This window comes from Fringilla coelebs, assembly GCF_963513975.1.
Source record: "Fringilla coelebs genome assembly, chromosome: 5".
NCBI lineage: Eukaryota > Metazoa > Chordata > Aves > Passeriformes > Fringillidae > Fringilla > Fringilla coelebs.
The window spans coordinates 49,311,785-49,331,733 of NC_140033.1; positions in this window are offsets into that span (position 1 = coordinate 49,311,785).

Below are 19,949 nucleotides of genomic sequence, written 5' to 3' on the forward strand. Positions count from 1 at the left end.
CTGGGAGTAAAACAGCCCTGCTTCCAGTCTCTGGCTGGGAGCCTGAATAAACGGCCACACGCATCCCACCGGAGACTGGGGTCTGTAATGTTAAATTACAGTTTTTGTGAGATGTGTGATCGTTTCTAGGGGCCCTAATCAAGATTCCCGCCCCACTGCGGATTGCATACACAAAGGATAAAGAGCAGAGCTTCCCCACTGCAGCCCAGGGACAGAGCTGGCAGGGAATGAGCAAGGAAACAAGGACAAAGTCAAAGGCAGTGGTGAAATACAAACATTCAGAGGCATTTACAGCACTTTACATCTGTGATTAGCCCTAAGTGCTCACATGCAGAAAAACCATAGGGGACAGAGCTTCTGAAGCTGCTCTTTGTTTCCTCTCTCTAAGTAATCACCTGCCCTCCGTGTGAGTTAGTTCAAAAAAACAAGGATCAGGTGGGCCACCTCAGCTCATCCTGCGCTGCTCCTCACCTTTAGGTAAAAGAGATACTTTTAGTATTCCAGACTGTCTTCCATAGCTTTTCCTAGCATGAAATTCACTTAAAATTTGAAATTACACTTTGCAAAGGTCTATTCCTCTGCCTATCAAGTCTCCTTTAAAAATTAATTTCCATGTAAGTTCTTTTAGCCTTATTTCTGATGGAAATGAGACCTACATGGTCATGGTGTCTGTGCCTGTCTGCCTGTCTGTCCATGTCTCTAATAAACTTTTGAGCCCACTGTCTGATTTCAAACAAGTTTGGCAGAAGTGTATTTACATCCCTACAGATTTATGAAAAATAACAGGCCTGATAGCAAAAAGAGACTCTATCACAGTCCCCCACAGTGCAAGTTACAATGTGGGTTCATGCCTTATTAGATTTCAGATATTCCATAAAATTGAGAATGCTAATAAATGCTTGATCTGGAGGAAGAGCTTCAAATTAATTTTTTGCCATCTTAGACACCATGGTCAATCAACCACAATATACAAATATACAGGAGATGTGACTTTCTTAGTTCCAATCCTCACTAAATTACTTGTTGGTTGTATTTTTTTTTCTGTACCAGAGGCTGCCATCAGCTCTGCTATTTCATGTGGGGCTAAATAAAATCTCTTTAATCCTGGATGCTCTGTTCATTTGTAGCCGCACAATGTAGTCTTTTGTGTTCACCTGAGGCTCCCACATGAAAGGAACACTAGGTTCACAAATATATGTATAGTTTTGTATTTAAAAGCAAGCGAATATTTCCCACATCCAAGTAAAGGCAGCAGAGATTATTTTCACTTTGTTGTGATGAAATGTTTAGTCCCCACCTCTCACTCTAGAAGACAAAACGTTGTCTGTGTGTTGATAGAATAAATAGGGGCAAGGAGCTTTCCAGAAGGTGAGAGAGACCCCTGCCCAAAGCAAGTACGTGTCCCATCGCATCCCCACTCCCCATTCTCACATCAGTACATTCCAACCAAGTCCTTTCCCGATCTGGAGTTTTTATAAGGCCAGATGATCCAGTTCCTTTTGATTTCCCCCGATCCTCCAGCTGACGGCCTCACCTCAGAGGAGTAAAAAGAGCTGTGCAAACAACCTGCCCTCTCTGCCACAGAGTCAATCCAGCTCTTCAGGACCAGAGAAGAAGAAACTTGTCAGGCAGAGTGGGGAAAAGACTTGCACCCGGCCCTGCCCCTCTGGGATCAAGGAGTGAACCCCAGTTTCCGCTCCAAAAGAGAGTCATTATTGTCTGGGCACAGGTTTTCCTCTCTGCCCTTAGCACTGGCTCCAGAGGAACAGGACACGGGAGGGCTGACTTTGAATTGTGCTGAGGCAGCTGCAAACCCAGGGAGAGCCCTGCTGGGGGTGCCTGGCCCTGTTCTGTTCTGTTCTGGGGATGGCCTGCTGCCGGGGCCGCGCCTGCACGGCCGGGCTGGGGCTCTTGGCCTTCGCCTCTCTCTGGGCGCCGGCCCAGGCCAAGGCCTGCTTGAGGCCTGCTCACTCTGGGCCGGCTCCAGGATGTTTTCCAAAGGATGTAAACTAACCTGTCAGGAAATATTACCTCTTGTTGTAACCCTCCCCCAACCCTATTACAGTGTTTCAAATCTGTCTTCAAACACCTCCCACGTATAATCTGGTTATTTGGGCCTAATTGCTTCACTTTCCTCTGCGAGGCAGTGCAGGCTGTGCATTAAATAAAGATATGACACCTTATATTTAGCATTAATTGCGACTGTGCTTGTCCTGAGCACACATCTCTCTTGCCCGTCCTTCCTATGTAGTTTCAGTCCCTAAATAGCCCACCTCATGATACATTCTTTGATAAATTTCCTAGCAGTGTTTCTCGTGTGGCATAAACTGCTACAAGCTCTCCTTATAAACCTTCGAGGGCTCGGCTCTTTAGGAACAAAATCCCGGTGCTTTCCCTCTCACCTATATCTTATTTTGCTGAAGAACGGTTACCATCTACCTGCAAAATAGGAGAAAAATAGCGGCAGATATTAAAATATATATAATTTTATGATACAGTGTTCAAGAGCTGCATAGTAGAAGTCTTTTTGTGAGGAGTGGTATCCTCCAAAAAAACCCAACATGATTTACCAAAATGTCTCTGATTCAACCATACTAATTTTTGAAGATTTTTGGTTTGATTTGATTTGTTCTTTGGTTTTTTTTTTTTTTTTGTGTGTGTGTGGTTTTTTTTTTTCTTCCATAAAAAGCAGCAACTCCTTAAAAATTAGTTGTGCAAAGACAACTAATTGTTTATGTGACCGAGGATACAAGAGAGTGCTTTCAATTTCTCACTATGTCAGCTGCAGGTTAGTCTGAGGTGACAGGCCTTTGCTGTCCTGAAATAGAAGAGTAAATAAATAGGCACCTGTGCCATGGTTGTTATTAAACACTGTACTCCTTCCCTGTGCTGGCTGGCACCACAGCAAGACTCACAAAGGCTTGGTGGAGATTGCAACCTTCTTGACTCTCTTCTCTGGATCAGCATCCAGGAGTTTGTGGGGAGACTGCTACGTGCACAGCGAGCCGTGCTCCACCTGTCCCCACTCTGAAATCCCATTTGCAAGGGCTGCCAGGCCAGCACAGGAATGGCTGCATTAGTCATGTCCAAGGACTGGCAGAGCAAAAAGGCCCGAAACAGGGGGATTTCAGGGTGGAGAGGAAGAAGCTCCTGCCTTCCCTGTTCACCCTCCAGCAACCCAAAGAGCTGCAGGCGGTGGCAGGCAGGTGTGTCACTTCTGCAGCAGCAGTGACAGACTGCAATCCGGAGGATGAAGAAATGCTTTCAGAAGCTTCCTTTCTGTCACATTACACCGCCTCAGGGAGAAAACCTAGCTGCTGAACTGGAGAATTGCTGCAAATGAGTCGAGAGCTTCTGGCCTCCCACTCGCATGTGAGAGTAAATAGGTAAGAGAGTCCTCTGAAGAGAGCAGAAAGGAACAACTGTGCTCACAGGCTCATGTCTTGCAGCGAGGTATTTGCTGACTGAGCACGCACAGAAAGACCTTTAGCTGTTTTCTCTGTCTGCTCCTCTTCACAGGGCAGCACTTTTTAGGCAGTTTCCTGTAAGAAATAGCGCTGACCCTGGTCTCTTGCTCTTTCAACACCCATACAGGCAGGGACTCAAACTGAGTGCAATTCAGCTGAGCTACCCTGAGGGGCCTTGGCCAAGTCATCTGCTGTGCCTCAGTTCCCATTCTTTAAAATTAGGAAAGTACTACTCTACTTCATAGGGCAGGTATAGAGAAGAGCTTGAAAAATGAAACCTCAAACCAACGTGACCTGCATTTTCTTTGCTTTCTCCTGCAGGAGGTGGGGGGAAGAAATGAAGAAAGACAGCTGTAGAGTGCCTTTGCAGATGAGCCAAATCCTATATGGAAGCTCTGGCTAAAGAAAACAGTGAGGAACCAGCAATGCAGCCTCTGAATAGGGTGCTTAATTGCAGCTGTAATTATGTAGCACTCAAATCATGGTACGATTTATAGACAAAGGAACACCAGGAATGGGGGCACTGAAAAATTAAGACAACAATAAGTCAGCAGCATTGTTCACTTATTTGTGTACTGGCCACCTGTCAGTGTTCATTACTATCAGTTCTCTGGGAAAGAAAATGCTCAGGTGAGAGCTAACAGGAAGAAGAATGGAGCAGACCAGGAAGTCTGGGGTGGGTGTCCCAGGCAGAGACTGGAGGGAGGAGTAGCAGACTGGCAGGAAGTGATTAATGGGAATATCCAGGTACTGTGGTGCAGACCTCCAGCCAGTGCAGCAAGAGCAAGTGGGAGATGGAGTTATGTGCTGCTGATGAGCCATGGCAGGTATAACCAAAGTGGTGGGTAAGAGGGAGTCAGTGGAGGGGAAGCAAGAGAGACATGAAGTGTTCAAAAGTGAACAAATTCATTTGAACAGCTGCACATTCAGTGGAGGAAAGGAAAGTAGTTGGAAGCAGAGAAGAGGCTCTGGTATCTACAAAGTTTTAGACATCCCAGAGGATGGCTAAAAACAGCCATGGCAAAATAGGAAACTGCTTTTTATAAGGAGGGGGAAAGAATATAACTGTAAGGCTTGACTAGCAGGGAGAGAAGTTAGCAGCTGGCCTTAAAAATACAAAAATGAATAGTTAGGAAGCAGTTTGGCCCCCACAAAAAATGCAAAACTGTGTGAAGGGAGGGGCATAGGAAGGAAAAAGGGAACCCTCTGAGCAGAGATGCAGGAGGCTGAAGCGTAGGCTTAGACCTGGAGATGGAACAAGTTGATTTGTGATTCATGAACATAAAGAAAAATACAGAAGATTTTAAGATGGGGTAGAAGTGTGTTAATTTGGCTTTGAAGATGCCCTTTACTGATCAGCATGACTCGGATGTGTATTTAGCTTAAAAACATCCAAAGAAGCAACGCAAAGGAGAAATCAGCTGCTCATGACCTTATCAGAAGCACTACTAGCTCCAGCAGATCCCTGCCTTTCACTTGCCAGTGCTTTTGTCCAGCAGTGCCACAGTGCAGGCGGGATCGAGTGGGTGCAAGTGGCTCCCGTGAGTCAGAGAAGGCAAATAAAAGGAGCCAACCAAACCTCCCCCTGGAAAGGCCGTTTCCAGACAGACAGGTTGGAGGTGTGAAAGCAAAACTTCACAGGAATTCATGTTCACAATTAATTTTTTTTTTCTTCATAAATGCAGACGTAAGGTCATAGAAAAAGAACCAGGCGATGTTCCTTGCCTCTGTTCCAGCTGCTCTTTGTGTGGCCAAACCACCATGTGGCTTGGCTGAGACACTGCACAGCAGAATTTGTCCCAGGCCATTGCATCCCTCCAAGCAGAGGCACACCCTGGGCCCCACCAAAAGCCACACACAGGGAAACCAACAGAGCACCTTTGTTTTGATACTGGAGACATTTCTGCTTGGACTTCAGCAGGGAAGAACTTCTCAGCTGACTGATCAGAGGCATGGTGATGGTCCTGAGATAATGTCACAGGAATAGTGACCTGGACAATCCCTCCCTGTGTCTATGGACGCCTGAATTCAGGCTTAGAATATCATATTTTTGGATCAGCATTGGCAACAAGATGTGGTTTTGAATTCTTCCAAAAAGCAAAACCCAAATGCATAATGCACTCATGTTCCTCCAGTGCCTGTTTTTAGATCCATTTCTTTTGCAACTCAATTAATCAAGATTTTGCTGCTCATTTTAAAATAAATGGCATTTCTCTTAGGGAGGTTTATAGCTTTCAGTCTTAGAGGTTTAAAAATACTCAGATGGATTCTGAGCTAATCCAGATTCATAAAGCATTCTCATCTGTTAATACCTGAACACTTTGATCATCATATTTAAGAGTTGGGTTTTTTTTGGCAGAGGGGTATTTTTCAGACAGATTGTCCCCCAGTACTCTTTATTTCAAGCTTGTGACAGGTTACTGTGCTGCACCCTCATGCAAAACACATAGGAGGAAGGGAGGGGGAGGAAAAGCTGCAGCAGAAATAAGCCACAGCTCTAGTTTATCCATATTCCTGTTTATGCATATTCCTGTGTCCCCTTCTCCTGATGATGAAGAATCCTTCTCTCTCCCTTTGTGTTTAGCTGATCTACTCACCTACTATTTTTCTATTTGCCCTATCATACTTAGGTGGGATCTTAAAATTCTTCCCTTGAGAGTGACCCTGGGCATTTTTCCTTTTACTCTTCCAGCATGGCTAGCTCAGGAACAGGTTTCTGCTTGCCAGACCCCCACACCTTCTTCCCACCCTCCTGTACTTATATTCTTCTACTGGAGAAGCAGCTGCACCCCCTGGGGAAGACTGCAACCTGTGGAAGATCCCCATCCCCATCACAGTATCTCTGCTCTGACAATCAGAATGAGAGAGTCCAGTCTTCATGGCTCTAATTCCACTTAGTTGAGGCTGCCAGTTAGTACAGGAAGCAATGATTGGATTTATTTTTTCCCCTCATGCTGACAGTTGACCTAAGTCACAGTAAATGCTGTGACTAGACAAAAGATGTTCTTGGGAAGGACTGCAAATAATGATTTAGCATTTTGCATATGTCACAAGTATTTAATTTATCCCCAGTCCTCCTGGAAGTTGCATATAGGATGTAGAGGGGTCACTTCATGAGCTCAGGTAAGGAAATTACTTTGTGATCCTCTTTCAACACTTCAGAGCAATGTGAAAAGCAAATCACAGCTCAGCAATCACTCATGCCAGTGCTCGGGGTAACACTGCGACAAGCCATGTGTGGGATGTACTGGTGGCCCTGGTCACCAGGTAACACAGTGGCTCTCCAGCTTCTGAAGGCCATTAACTGCAGCAAGGCTCTTGTGAGCTTGGGGATAAATCTACCACAGCTGCCTCTACAACATTCCAGCCTCTGTCCACCGCCTCCAGGAAGCTACAGCTGGCACTGACACTGCGGAACGAGAAGCTCCACGTGTAAGCCCCAGCATGGGAGACTCAGCAGCCTGACACTTAGGATGAGAAACACCCTGCTCTGGGTGTCCCTGCTGCTCTCCACTGCTATGGAACTCCACAGCAGGGCTGGGAAATTAATTCACTCATCTGGAAGACAGTGAGGTTGGATTGGGTTGTTTGTCTGCCTTCATCTCCTCATGAGCCTGCCATTCTCTTTTGTTCTGAGCTCATCTGTGTTTGGAAGGTAAATACATAGTGACCTTTAGAACTAGGAGCTTTTACAGTTTGCATAACACTGCAGATACATATGCCATGATAATAAATAAGTTAGAGCAATTATGGAATAAATCCTTGCCCCAAAGAGATACCAAGATGCAAAGGCTGGAACGTGCTGCCAGACATAAAGTACAGCTCAACCAGAGAAGCCATATTTTATTTTTGGCTACAAACACCCAGATTTTTCAAGAGGAGTGAAGAAAGCCTAGCCAACAAGAGCAGGCTCCAAGGGCAAGCTGAAGGAAGCCAGAAAGCCAGAGGGGATGAGAAGGCAAGCAAAGGAGGTGTTTTACCACCGTGTGAGGGCCTAAAGAGGTTGAAAGATGTGATGAGAAATGCCATGCTGGCTTAATGGAAGTCATGGAGAAGGAAGAGAGGCTTTGAGTGTGACACCCACAGCTCTGCCATTGTCCACCTTTGGCAAATAACTTCACCTTCATCTAACTTCCCTCCTCCTGTTTGTACATCATGGCACTCTGCCTTGCAAATTCTTTGGAGTAAGACTATAATTTCTACAGGTACAGGAAGTGCCCAGTGCAAATAGGCTCTGAACTCAGATGGTGCATCTCTGTGGTGAGGGACAGAAAAATCCAATAGAAGATGCAAAGCTTGGACACACGCAGGGCTCAGCTGTTAACAGGGACCAACAGCCTGTGCTGTGGGATGAAGGAGAACAGGATCCTGGAGCAGAGAGGGCAACACCAAGCACTGAGAGCACAGCTTGCTTGTGGCAGTGGGATAAGGGAAAGAGCAATGAGGAGAAAGAAATGTTAATATCACGGTATGTGGGTGGAGGTGGGGAAGAGACAGGCGTTGGTTCGGTAGAAAAGGCAGGTGCTATTTTAGTCAGAGTGTGTTAATTTCAGCTCTGATGTAACTGAATTTACGTCAATTTCAGTCAGTTGAATTACACAAAAGATTAATTTAGCCCAATGAGTTGAGGTAAGAGTGATTCAGCCCAAAATAAGTTTTGGGGTGCAAGGAAGAGATACGAAGCAAGGTGAAGAACTGGAGCCATCCTGGATTTGGAGAGATGTTGAAGTAGGGAGGGTGGGGGTGAGAGAGGGCAAACCAGAGGGTGCAAAAGCAAACAGGCCATAGGACCCTGCAAGGATGTTTGCCAATGATTTTCATTGCAGTGTAGAACAATTTGCAAAGAAAGGCAGTTTGCTGCCTGAGCTCTGTGTGTATTGGTTATTTCCACCTGACTCTTCTCATGGTCCACCTCCCCTTGCCACTCCTCTGGACACCAACATACCATACTCAGAGTGTTCATAACAATTAAGCTTTTGTCTTATTATTTTGGTTTAAGCACAAAACATTCCAGGTTTAACCTGAAGAACACTTTGGACCAGGGGTTCATCGGGCAACAGCTGCATTTAGCAGGGAGGGTGGCTCTGATCCACTCACATGCAGCTTCACTGGAGGCGATGGAAATGAACTTGTTCCATTAATTCTCCAGAGACAGCATGGAAGCCAGATGAAACCAGACAGGGCCATTCTCACGCTGACAAATGCATCCACACCTTAACTCTCAACAGCCTGCCCATAGAACACATGCAAAAAGCATCTGAAATACTTGGCACCATCTTCTAGATTTGCAAAGAAGTGCCTCTCAACAACCCATAGGAAATAATAGAATTATGTCATTACACTAAACAAAATGAAAAAAAAATAATTAAGCACATCTTTTGCTTCCTTCCCATTTCACTAAATTTCTCTCCCTGCATATGCTTTTCATCTATTGTTTCTGGTGCCTCTTAAATTGGTCTTTACTTTCTCATAATTCCATGTACTGAGAAAATGTAACACCCATGAATCCCTGAGGTTTCTTTCCTTTCCTCTGTCCTCATTTCCCCTAGCTTTTATTTTCCCTTTCATTTTTTTACATTTTTGTTCTTTGAAATCGTGATCTTCAATTGCATTTACTTTTCATTCTCTTCCTCCCCAGCTTGCTCACATTTTCATTCCTCTGTTCTCTTGTCCCTTGTTCAGCATTAAATTTAGTTGAGAGAAGAAAGTCAGTGAGCTCTCAGGTTAAAGAGGAACATCAACCATTTCTTTCACACATACCCCAAGCTCGGCTCCACCAGTTTTCCACCTTCCACAAATACTCAGTACTGCACAAGAAATAAACACCTACGAAGTGCTTTCAATGCATATTCAATCACCATAGTAAATACAAACTCTCTTCTGTAATATTCAATCATTATATTTAGTCCTAATATCATGCTTTTCATCTGCAAACACCCACACAAGCATTGGTTAATTTGTCCTCACAGCAGCCCTGACAGGTAGGTAATTACCTGTTATTATCTCCATTTTACACATAAGGAAACTCTGGGTGAAATGATGAAATTCCTAACAAGCACCTATATACCCACACAGCTAAGCAGGCACTCACTGAATCTTCTACAGACACACACATACACACAGTTGTCCACAAACATTTTAGTGTATGCTGAAAATGAGGGACCCACAAGCTCAGTGTAGGACAGGAGAGAGATGCTGGCTCAGCAATTATACACAAAAGAAGGAAATCCTCAGACCGTGAGATTGCCCTGGACAGCAGAGGAGAGGTGCTGGAAGCAAACTGCCAGCTCTCCACAGCACACTTTGTATTTTCTGGGCAGCATTTCATGACCTCCCATTCCTGCAGGTGAGCAAATGTTCAAGGTGAGCTCCTCCTTGCCTCCAGGCACCACAAGGTTTGATTTCATGTTTCCAGTTTCACCACTGGTGACTGCCCTCGTGCTTATCAACACTTGTTTCTGACAAGAAGTTGGGAAAACACTGTCATGCAAAACCCCCAAGCGAGCTCCTGACCTGTCTGAATGCTAATGACCTCTTAGTGCTGTATCCCACTCATTCTGCTGCCTAGCAAGCTGTCAGGATGGGAAGATAAGGGACCTTCTAGACCACAGGCAGCTGCACACACAAGCCCAGAGAAGCAGGGAAGAAACATTAGTGGGGAAGTCAGAGAAGGAAAATGAAGACGTGAGTCATTACCTTTGGTCCAGGATGTCAGCAGCCCACAGCAGAGTATCCTGTGTGCAGCAGCTCCTCTCCACCACAGGGACAGGATGCTCTGTTCCCATCCCACGTGGTGCTCTCCCCACAGCAGCCTTGCCCAGCAGAGGCTCCAGGGTCACCTGGCAGAGCCCATTCCAGAGGGTCAGATGCTCAGGTGCAGTTAGACATTGAATTCCCACTTATGCAAGGCAGTTCCACTGCAACTATTAAGCATTAGATGCCATTAATATAAATATATCTGATGTGGAAAATAAAGACCTGTGTAAGGATTTGGACCTTTGTGACTTCTTGTTTCATTGCCCTCCATTCAGTGGGACACAGAGGCTCCTCATGGACTTGAAGTCATTGTTCAATAAAAAATATCCTCTCCTCTCCTCTCCTCTCCTCTCCTCTCCTCTCCTCTCCTCTCCTCTCCTCTCCTCTCCTCTCCTCTCCTCTCCTCTCCTCTCCTCTCCTCTCCTCTCCTCTCCTCTCCTCTCCTCTCCTCTCCTCTCCTCTCCTCTCCTCTCCTCTCCTCTCCTCTCCTCTCCTCTCCTCTCCTCTCCTCTCCTCTCCTCTCCTCTCCTCTCCTCTCCTCTCCTCTCCTCTCCTCTCCTCTCCTCTCCTCTCCTCTCCTCTCCTCTCCTCTCCTCTCCTCTCCTCTCCTCTCCTCTCCTCTCATTTTTGTCTTATTTTCTGAACCTGTCACAGCCTCTCTCAGCATAGAGATGTCCAGAGAGTTGATTCTATGTTGTCTTCCTTTCACCCCCGATGTTTTGGGTATGACCAGGGACAAAGCCATAGGACAGAGTTTGCCAAGATTAATGTACACTGCTTATTCCATAAAAACTTACTCAAGGCCCCCTCTATTCCCTATATAAATTTAAATGTTCTCAAGTCTGTATCATTCTAGAGTTAGTCCTATTCCAAATATTCTTAAAATTCTTTACTGTTTTAAGGTTTTCCAGTCAAGGTTATGTCCTTGATGTATTTGGTTTTCTCTGTCAGTTTTCTGCATTTTCTAATTAGGATCCTTTTTTTTTTTTTTCTCCTTGGTTGACATATTTTAATTTTTAATTTAAAATTGCTGCCTGAGCTCTGCCACTAAGCCAGCACAGGCTGCTGCTTCCTAAAACTTAGACAATGACACCAAGGCTGAAACTTCACAAAGTTCTGCCAAAGCTGCTGACTCTGGATTCCTGCATCTCATGGGTTCCCTCTGCTTCATCCCTTATTAATTGGGATCAAGCATTCATACCTCAGGAGTGACCTGAGTGACTTCCAGGCTAGTTTAAGCCCTGAGCATTTGTGCAGATGTTGGGGGGGGGGGGGAGGGGGGGGGGGGGCAGCCCTGTATTGCCAACTACAAGCTGACAAGGTGAGACAAAATGATTGTTCCCAGTAAGAACTGGGGTCCTACAGTTGTGCTGTTCCTGTCGACTTGCCTGTACAGCTCTTATCATCAGCTGGAAGCTGCAAGAGCTCTGGGGCACAGGCACAGTGCCAGCACTACAGGGCCTTGGCCTGGACTTAGCATTCCCAAGTGCTTACAGCAACTTGGAAACAGTAAGAATAAATAGTAAAATAACGCTTGCAAAACTTAAACAAACCCCACAGACACAAAAAGAGAGAGAACACTCATGTCCATGGTAGGTATAAGGAAACGGAAAGCAAATCTACAAATCTACATACTCTTGGGAAGGAAGTGATGGGGATGGCGGACTTTAGGAACACTGCACAACGAGTTTGAGAACCAAATGAAGGATTTAAGCTGTGGATGCAGGATGAAGATACCAGAGGCTACAGTGATGAAGACAAGAGTCCCAGCTGATGTGGGTGGGAGTGAGAAGGGAGATGAGAGTGGCATGATGCAAACGGGAGGCTGAGGTGATTGAGCTGAGCCAGTCTGGCCTTGTCCACACAAAGAACAAATGTCCTATGAGAAAGAGGACAGCCACTCATGAACCTGAGTTTTGCAACCACGCTCAAAGTAACAGGGTGGTCAACACAAAGGTGAATTTCTCATATACAAAAGACAGCTGCATTAAATGAAACGTAACGAAATTAAATTAAAGGAGATCTCAAGATTTCATTTCTTTTCATGAGATGAAAATTAAAGGAATTAATTGAAACTTAAGCGAATGAATTTAAATGAAATGAAGTGCAATGAAATGAAAATGAATATAAGGAAAGGAATTATGATGAAATCTCAAGATTTCATTTCCTTTCATGAAATGAAAATTCAATGAAATGAACTGAAAATGAAAAATGAAATGAAATCAAACATCAAAGATGAAATGAAATGAAACATCAAAAAATGAAGTGAACTGAAATGAAACTTCATGGGATAAAAGGAAAAGAAATTAAATGACAAAATGAAAGGAAACGTAACAAAATGAAATCAAATTAAATTTGTCATTTTATTTCCTTTTAGAAAATGACACCAAGGCTGAAAATGAAATCTCGAGATTTTATTTAATTTCATTTTGTTACATTTCCTTTCTTTTTAAAATTTTTTAATTTCATTTTTTGCACTTTCCTTTATTTTCATGATGTACATTAAATTTCATTTCATTCCTTTGTTCGTCATTTCATTTCTTTTTTGTTTTTTTATGTTTTAAAATTCCATTTAATTTCCTTTTATTACATGAAGTTTCATTTTATTTCATTCCTTGCTTTGTTATTTCACAAAAGAAAATTAAATCTTGAGATTTCATTTAATTGCATTTCCTTATTTTTAATTTTCTTTCAATTTGATTTAATTTCCTTCCTTTAAGTTACATTTAATTTGTCTTCATTCCTTGATATCCTTTTCATTCCTCGAATGACGATTCGTCTCATGAAAGGAAATGTCTAGATTCTTACATTTTGCTTCATTTCATTCCTTGAAGTTTTATTTTATTTCACTTGATTCCTTGATTTTTGATTTAATTTCGTTTAATTTCATTCAGTGACGTTGCATTTATTTTAATTTCATTTCACCGCTTGATTTTTTCATCTCATTTCTCGGAAATGCACACAGCCCATTTTGGAACCCTAAATTCCAGGTGTTAATGTCTGGTCTTGCAGTGTTTGTGAAACGCCTGTGCTCTACAAGCGATGCACATTTGAAATGAGAACACGCAGCCATTATTCTGGTCAGCTGAGGCTGAAGATTGAAGCTGGGGAGCCCTGGCGTGCTCTGCAGCCTGATAAACGTGACCGATAGCTGCACGCCACCCAGAGAGAGAAGCAGCAGCAGCGCAAGTGGCTCTGATAATTCAGCGATTTCTCAGGGCAGGGAGGGGTCTCTCAGCGAGATTTTATTCCTCTACTCCTGAAAACTCTTGAGTATGATCCATTCTCCTCGGAGTTAATGTTGAGCGTAGCTTGGATGACTGAGAGTTTGACTACGGTCAAATTATTTTGTTAAAAAAAACCAAAACAACCAACCCAAAACCAACCCCAAATTCCTACAGCTGCTGAACTGGAGCTTCTGTGAGTTTCCATGGGGGAGAGGTACTGTCTGCAGCAGATCTGAGCTCTCCCGCTTTCCTGCCTGCGGGATCCCCCAAACCACCTTTACAGAAAGGATCCCCGTCTCATGTAAAAGCTTTCTGGCCGCCTCACTAAGGTAAGTTCTCCTTTTGCTGAGTCCGCAGCCCAGGACGAGGTGATCTAAGAGCTCCCGCTGTCAGGACGGGCAGGCTGCGCCTTCCCCTTTCCCCTCCTGGCTGTGCATTCCCAGCGCTCGCCCTGCGCTGGCTCCGGGCCTCTTTGCGCAGCCTTCGGTGAGCTGACTCAACTCGTGATCCCGGCAAATCCCAGCGGATGCCTTTGTGCGGGGCGGCAGCGAGCTGCAGGACTGACTCACCCGCTCTGATGAAATCACGGCCATTGTTACGAGCAGCCCATCTCCGTCCGACAGAGCGCACACAGCTGCCCTCACATCGGCGAGCTCCGATGCTGGAGAGCCGGCTCTGCGCTGCCGCACATTGCTCTCACCCGCACCTCTGCCAGGTGAGCGCGGAGCGCTGCCAGCGCAGAACGAGCTACACGCCCACTCAGCTCCGATGGAAGGGACTCTCGAAGGGGCAGAGCAAAGGGCACTTTCCCAAACCCTTAGTGCTGGTAGTAAACTTGCAGTTGATTTTTTTTTTCCCTCCATACATTTTGATGAGAAACCAAAAAACAAACCAAACAAAAAACCCCAACAACAACCAAATTTAAAAAACCCTCATGTCGGTGCAGTCTACTAATTCAGCATTTCACAACCAAATCTTTGGTGTGCTGCAAAAAACCATCAACATCATCCCCTCAACCCAAACAAAAACAACATCACCACCAACAAAACTCTGGCAGAAAACATTCAGTCACAAGAAGGGGCACCAAGCACTGATTCCCGCTGTTTGGTATTACCTGTTGGCACTGCAGAAGTAAACATCTTGGAATCTGACCAGGAAAAGGGACTGGTTAGTAGCACAAGGAAATCATGACACATTCAGTACAGCACAGTCATAGAAGATACATTGCAAATAACCTCTAGATCAGGAGAGAAGGTATCATATTTTTCCTGGGTTTTCCTTTTCCTTTTCTGTAGCTGGATATAGAACCACAGACATCACTGAAAGGTTTCAGAAGCACCACTTAAACAGAGACTCAAACTTCAGTCATTATATCAGGACACTGTCACCGTTTTATAGCTTTAAGTGCACATTTATAGCTTTAAGTGGTAGATGCACATCCCAAACTGCTTTCTTCCCCCCATTTTTACTCTTGTTTTTGGTTGTGACAAACTAACTCACCATGGCTGTATCTTTCACAAATCCTGGTGGAAATGAGCCTACTTGGACTAGCAGGGAGAAGCTGCAAGAGGCCTACAGATCTTTTAATTTGTTTGTTTCTTCTTCCTCCCTTTGTTGCCTGGGCTAATTTTATTTCTGCACGTCTACAAGGATTCCTGCACGCCTGCCATTTGTGAAATTTTGCATTTTCACGTTGGCAGGCTGGACGTGGGCCAAGCACCTCTCGCTTGCACAATGGCAGCAGACAATGTGCTTTGAATTTTCTCCGCACGCAAAGGTCAGTGACCCTTCCTCATTCACTTGCCGGCTTCCCTGCTACCCTGGAGCTCACAGATAAGTCATTGGTTGTTTTCCACTGGCAGTTCTGCTTATGTAAGAAACTTCTTTTGCATTTGATGCGAATTAAGGCTCATGAGTTCTGTCACATGAAAGTTGCCTCTAAAAAATTGGAGAAATTGGCAATGCTCTGCCCTCTTCTTCAGGGCTGTTAAAGACTTTATCATGCACTCAGTTCATGGTTCCCCACTGAAATGCTAAGTTTTCAGCAGCAAGGACAGGCTGGGTGTCAGAAGCTCTTTAGTTCATGCCTGTGTTTTAGCCAGTAAATGTAACTGCCTGGATCACCTAGGGAACACTAATGGTTCTGACTGACCTCCATGGGGTTTCATCTAAAAGCACCTGAGCCAATTGCTTTGAACCAATATTTGAAATGAGATGTCTGCAGAGAACTTTCTCTTAGCACAGAGGCACAAAGTGGGCCATGGGCCCAGGAGGGGCAGCAAGGTGGTGGGCTGCAGCTGCAAGGAGGGGCACGATGACTTCTGGGGCAGCACTGGGCAGGGATGGGCAGATTGCCGAACACTTCTCACACCTAGTGTGGTGTAACCCAGGCTCCTGGGCAAAGAGCTGCAGAACAAGAGTCTGAGCAGATGGCCACAGTCCTTGTTGTCCCTATGATGTGACACTGACATTACTAAAGACCTGCTGCTTCCCAGTTGGGGGAGAGGTCACCCTTCACCTCACTGCTGGATTACACCTGCTGTGGCACTGCTCCTGCAGTGCAAAATGTCCCAGCTGATGGCACACTGCTGTTTGAGGCTGTTCAAATCATGTAGTCCTGGCTGCTGGATCTTTTGCTTCTGACATCTTTGGTTACTCTCCATGAGGGCTGAAGGAAAAAGAGCCTTTCTAGAGCCTGCAGCACTGGGATCCTGTCAGGGAGGAAGGATGAAAGGTGCCGCTAAACAGAAAATAATCATTAACAGGTGGCTGTGAGAAGCTTCAAATTTCCTGCACAGCCCACTGAAACCTCTATTTAAAAAACAACCACCACCCATGAACTTGTTTTCCTGGCACAAGAGACTGGCATAGCAGCCTGAGCAGGTGCTGACTTGGTGGCAGCCCTGAGGATCATCTCCCCGGTGCTCCTACCTGTGTGCAGTCCAATGGGAACCAGCCCTGATCCCGTGGTTTCTGCAGAGCGCTCCAGCGAGCACAGCTGCCACAGCAAACCTGTACACCAGCGCAGAGAGACCTCTCTTTTGTGGCACAGAAAACTGCCTGCACGTCCTTCACATCAAAAGAAATTTCCATTTACTCTTTTTAGCTCAGCCTTATTAATCACAGAGACATTTCCAAGCAAAATATGGATTTGCAGCAGAACACAGGCAAAAAGTTCATTCAGACAGGAGAAAGCACAGCTCAGCTGTGCTCATCAAACTTATTTTACCATGTACAAGTCCAGCTTCCTCTGTTTTATTTGCTATGTTTGCCTTCCCACATACTTTTCCTACTTTTATCTTAAGTTTACATTCTCTTCTCTCATGAACTTTCTTGCTTAAGAAAAATAAGAAACAAAGTACTCTTCTGGTTTTCCTCTTTATCCCTTCCCATTTTGGTTTCACAGTGAACTCTCCTGGGATATGCTCCAGACAGAGGTTTGGTTCTTTCCAAAACACTGGCAAATGTCAGGTAAGGTCAGTGCAGCACTGTCACCTTAAGGCTCCAGTCCCAGGTTGCTAATATGTGCCTCTTGCACGGGCAATAGGCTCTGAGGTGTAAATGAATCACAGTATTAATGAGGATTGTGCTACAATTAAAACCTGTTGGAAGAAAGAGCAGGAAGGTTGGCAGGGTATGTGGTTAGAGGAGAGGAGTGTCTCTCTCTTTCCTTATGAAGTGCCCTGATCTATGAGAGAGAGAATTTAATGGGCAGAAAATAGCATGGGATGCAGAAAAAGTCTCCATCCCACAGCCCCTTGTATCCCCCCCAAAATTCCCCACTGTGCCCACACCTCCCCTTGTATCTGGAGTCTCCACTGACTTGGGAATGGCCACAATCCTTAGCATTGCTCTTTTGCTGGGAGAAAAATGACTTTTGCTGTGGGAGGGTACAAGAATGCAGGCTGAGCCCTGTGCCTCCCAGCTCCTGCCATGTGCAGCACCTGCAGGGAGCACTGCAAGGCCAAAAGCAGAGGCAAGAGAGACTGGGCAAGGCAGCCCCGAGCCCACGGGGCAGCAGAGCAAGGCACTGGTGGAGTTATCACAGATTCCGTGGGGCTGTCACCTCCTGGTAATTTTGCTGTCATTAGGTGCTGCTCATAATGAGAAATCCTGATTTTACTGTGGTTCTGGTATGTTGTCCATAATTAGTGTGCAGTCCTTTAATACTAATTACCTTAGGTATTAGTTCCTTAAACATCAATTCAAAAAATCATGTGAAAATTTACCTCTTCCTCAAATGAGTCATGAGTTAACACGGGGGTACTTACAATGCACTACTTAGACTTGCTTAATTAGTTAATCTCTGTAAAGGGGTTTCAAATGCATGAAGAGCTATCAAACTGCTAAGTGCATTATCTTCAATTAATTTTGTGCAACTACATCTTCACTACCAAGAGGGTCTTTAGAGTGCTGAGGAAAGGAAAAGGAGACATTGCTTCTAATTTTAAGAGTAACTAATACAGAAAAAAGGGGATTAATTGAAAGATGATTTGACATGATGGGAATAATTGTGAATACACCATTTCTTTTGTTTCAGCCAGAGCTGAATATGAAAGATTCATCATTTTCATCCCTCCTTTGCCTTTGTTAGTATCTGGTTTCTTGGTTCCATCTCCTCTTGGCTTTAATGCTCTCCCTCTCCCTCACTGAGTATTAACCCTGTCATTTTCAAATTTATTACTACCTTAGCAAAAAACCAACCAACACACAAAAAGGTTAAAAAAGGGCAAATCACACCAAACCACTCTTCAAACTGGAGTGACTGAGGTTACACCCTCATACAAATGGTAAGGGATCTTCTTCCAAAAGAAGCCTCATGGACTTCCCTTCAGAAGAAGACACTAAAGGGCCAGAACAGAGCTCCTGCAAGAGAACAGGGCCACATCCAGCCCAGGCAGTCATATTCCCTGGACCACTGTGGTAGCCAGCAAGTTCTTACTGAGTCTTTCAAAGTTTTCTATTCTCTATAGAGCTTATATGCCTTGTTAAATATTCTCATTTTACTTCACCCATTAACAATCTGCTTTTGGTGGAGTTCTCTCAAAATGGGTTCTTTGTGCTAATACTCTGTCTAGCTGGCAGATTTATTCAGGCCAGCTACATTGAATTTGCCTTCCCCAAGAACCTATTTCCTGTGTTCTTTTTCTTCCACTGGGGCTAACAAAAGATAAGAACTTTTTTTTGTTGTTGTTGCTGAGTCTGATTTTTGTTTAGAGGTTTTCACTTGCCTGTTCTTTCTTTTTCAATAATGATTAATCATCACTTCTCCTCGCTGACTGCTGAGGTCCCACATGTGGTGAAAAATTCAGGCAGCTTGTTTCATATGAACGTGCCTGAGCAGTGGTTATGCAGTGGAGTCCCCATCACAGGGTTTGTGAAGGGGACAGGTAATGTGCATTTGCAATAGATTTGTATCACATCTGGGCATTCACTCAGCAGTTATTTGAAAACCTATTAATTTACCTTATTTTATCCAAAAGAAACTAGGATAGAGAATAGACTATTAGATGGCTACAGCTTTATTCTCTGCATACTGTAAAATAACAGCTTAACCTGTTGGATGAGACATTTCCCTAGTAAGCCAGAGTTGTGTACATGGTGATCCTCAGCACAGCAAGTTCTCAGGGAAAGAACTTCTGCCACCAAACCAGAGAAAACTCTCCAATCCCTCCCCAGTTCAGTTCTACAAAAGGAACCAGTGAGGGATATTAATTGTTATCCAATCCAGTGGGTACTAATTTACCTGAAGGGCCTGACCTGCTCTAATCAGGCTATCTAGCTGAAGTGTAGGTACCTAGGAGAGCAGCTTGACAATGGGTAAGTTGTTAGGGGGTACAGGGAGAAGAGCAGGCCTATGAGAAGAAGCAAAGAAAGCTTCTTGCCCTCCCATACCTTCACCACTTGCATGTTTGTACAGAAGCTTACAGGGTTCCTCCCCTTTATTTGCTATCCATACAGCCCATACACACAGTGTGAGATGGGTAACCAGAAACTAGTAAGAAAACAGTTAAACTAGAAGAAAGCCGGAAACTATTAAGGTAAGTCTAGATTGTCTGAACCTCAACCTAAAGCCCTAACTGAAGGATTAATGTGGTTGCCAAGGATCATTTAATTCACTTGGGTGTCCCTCCTGCCTCTGACAGAAAGGTGAAATGGAGCCTGAAGAGACTACAACTGCTACCAGATCCAAAATGAAGGGAGAGGGCTACCTGAATACTCAACCTGAAATTAACCTGAAGCCTGACTTTCCTGAGGGCATTTCCACAGAACAAACCTAACTGCAGGAGCTTATCAATAGTTAGCCAAAGAGGTGACAGGGCGGGAGCACCCAGTAAAGTCTCAATGAACAGTCCAACAGTTTTGCTCCCTCCCCTTCATGACTGCGAAAAAAAGGGGTAAAAAATTTCTTCCTCAAAGGGTTCTCTTTCATACCAACATTTCAAAAGATCGATTGCCAATAAATTAAGACAAAACAAAAAACAATGTACGTCCTAGT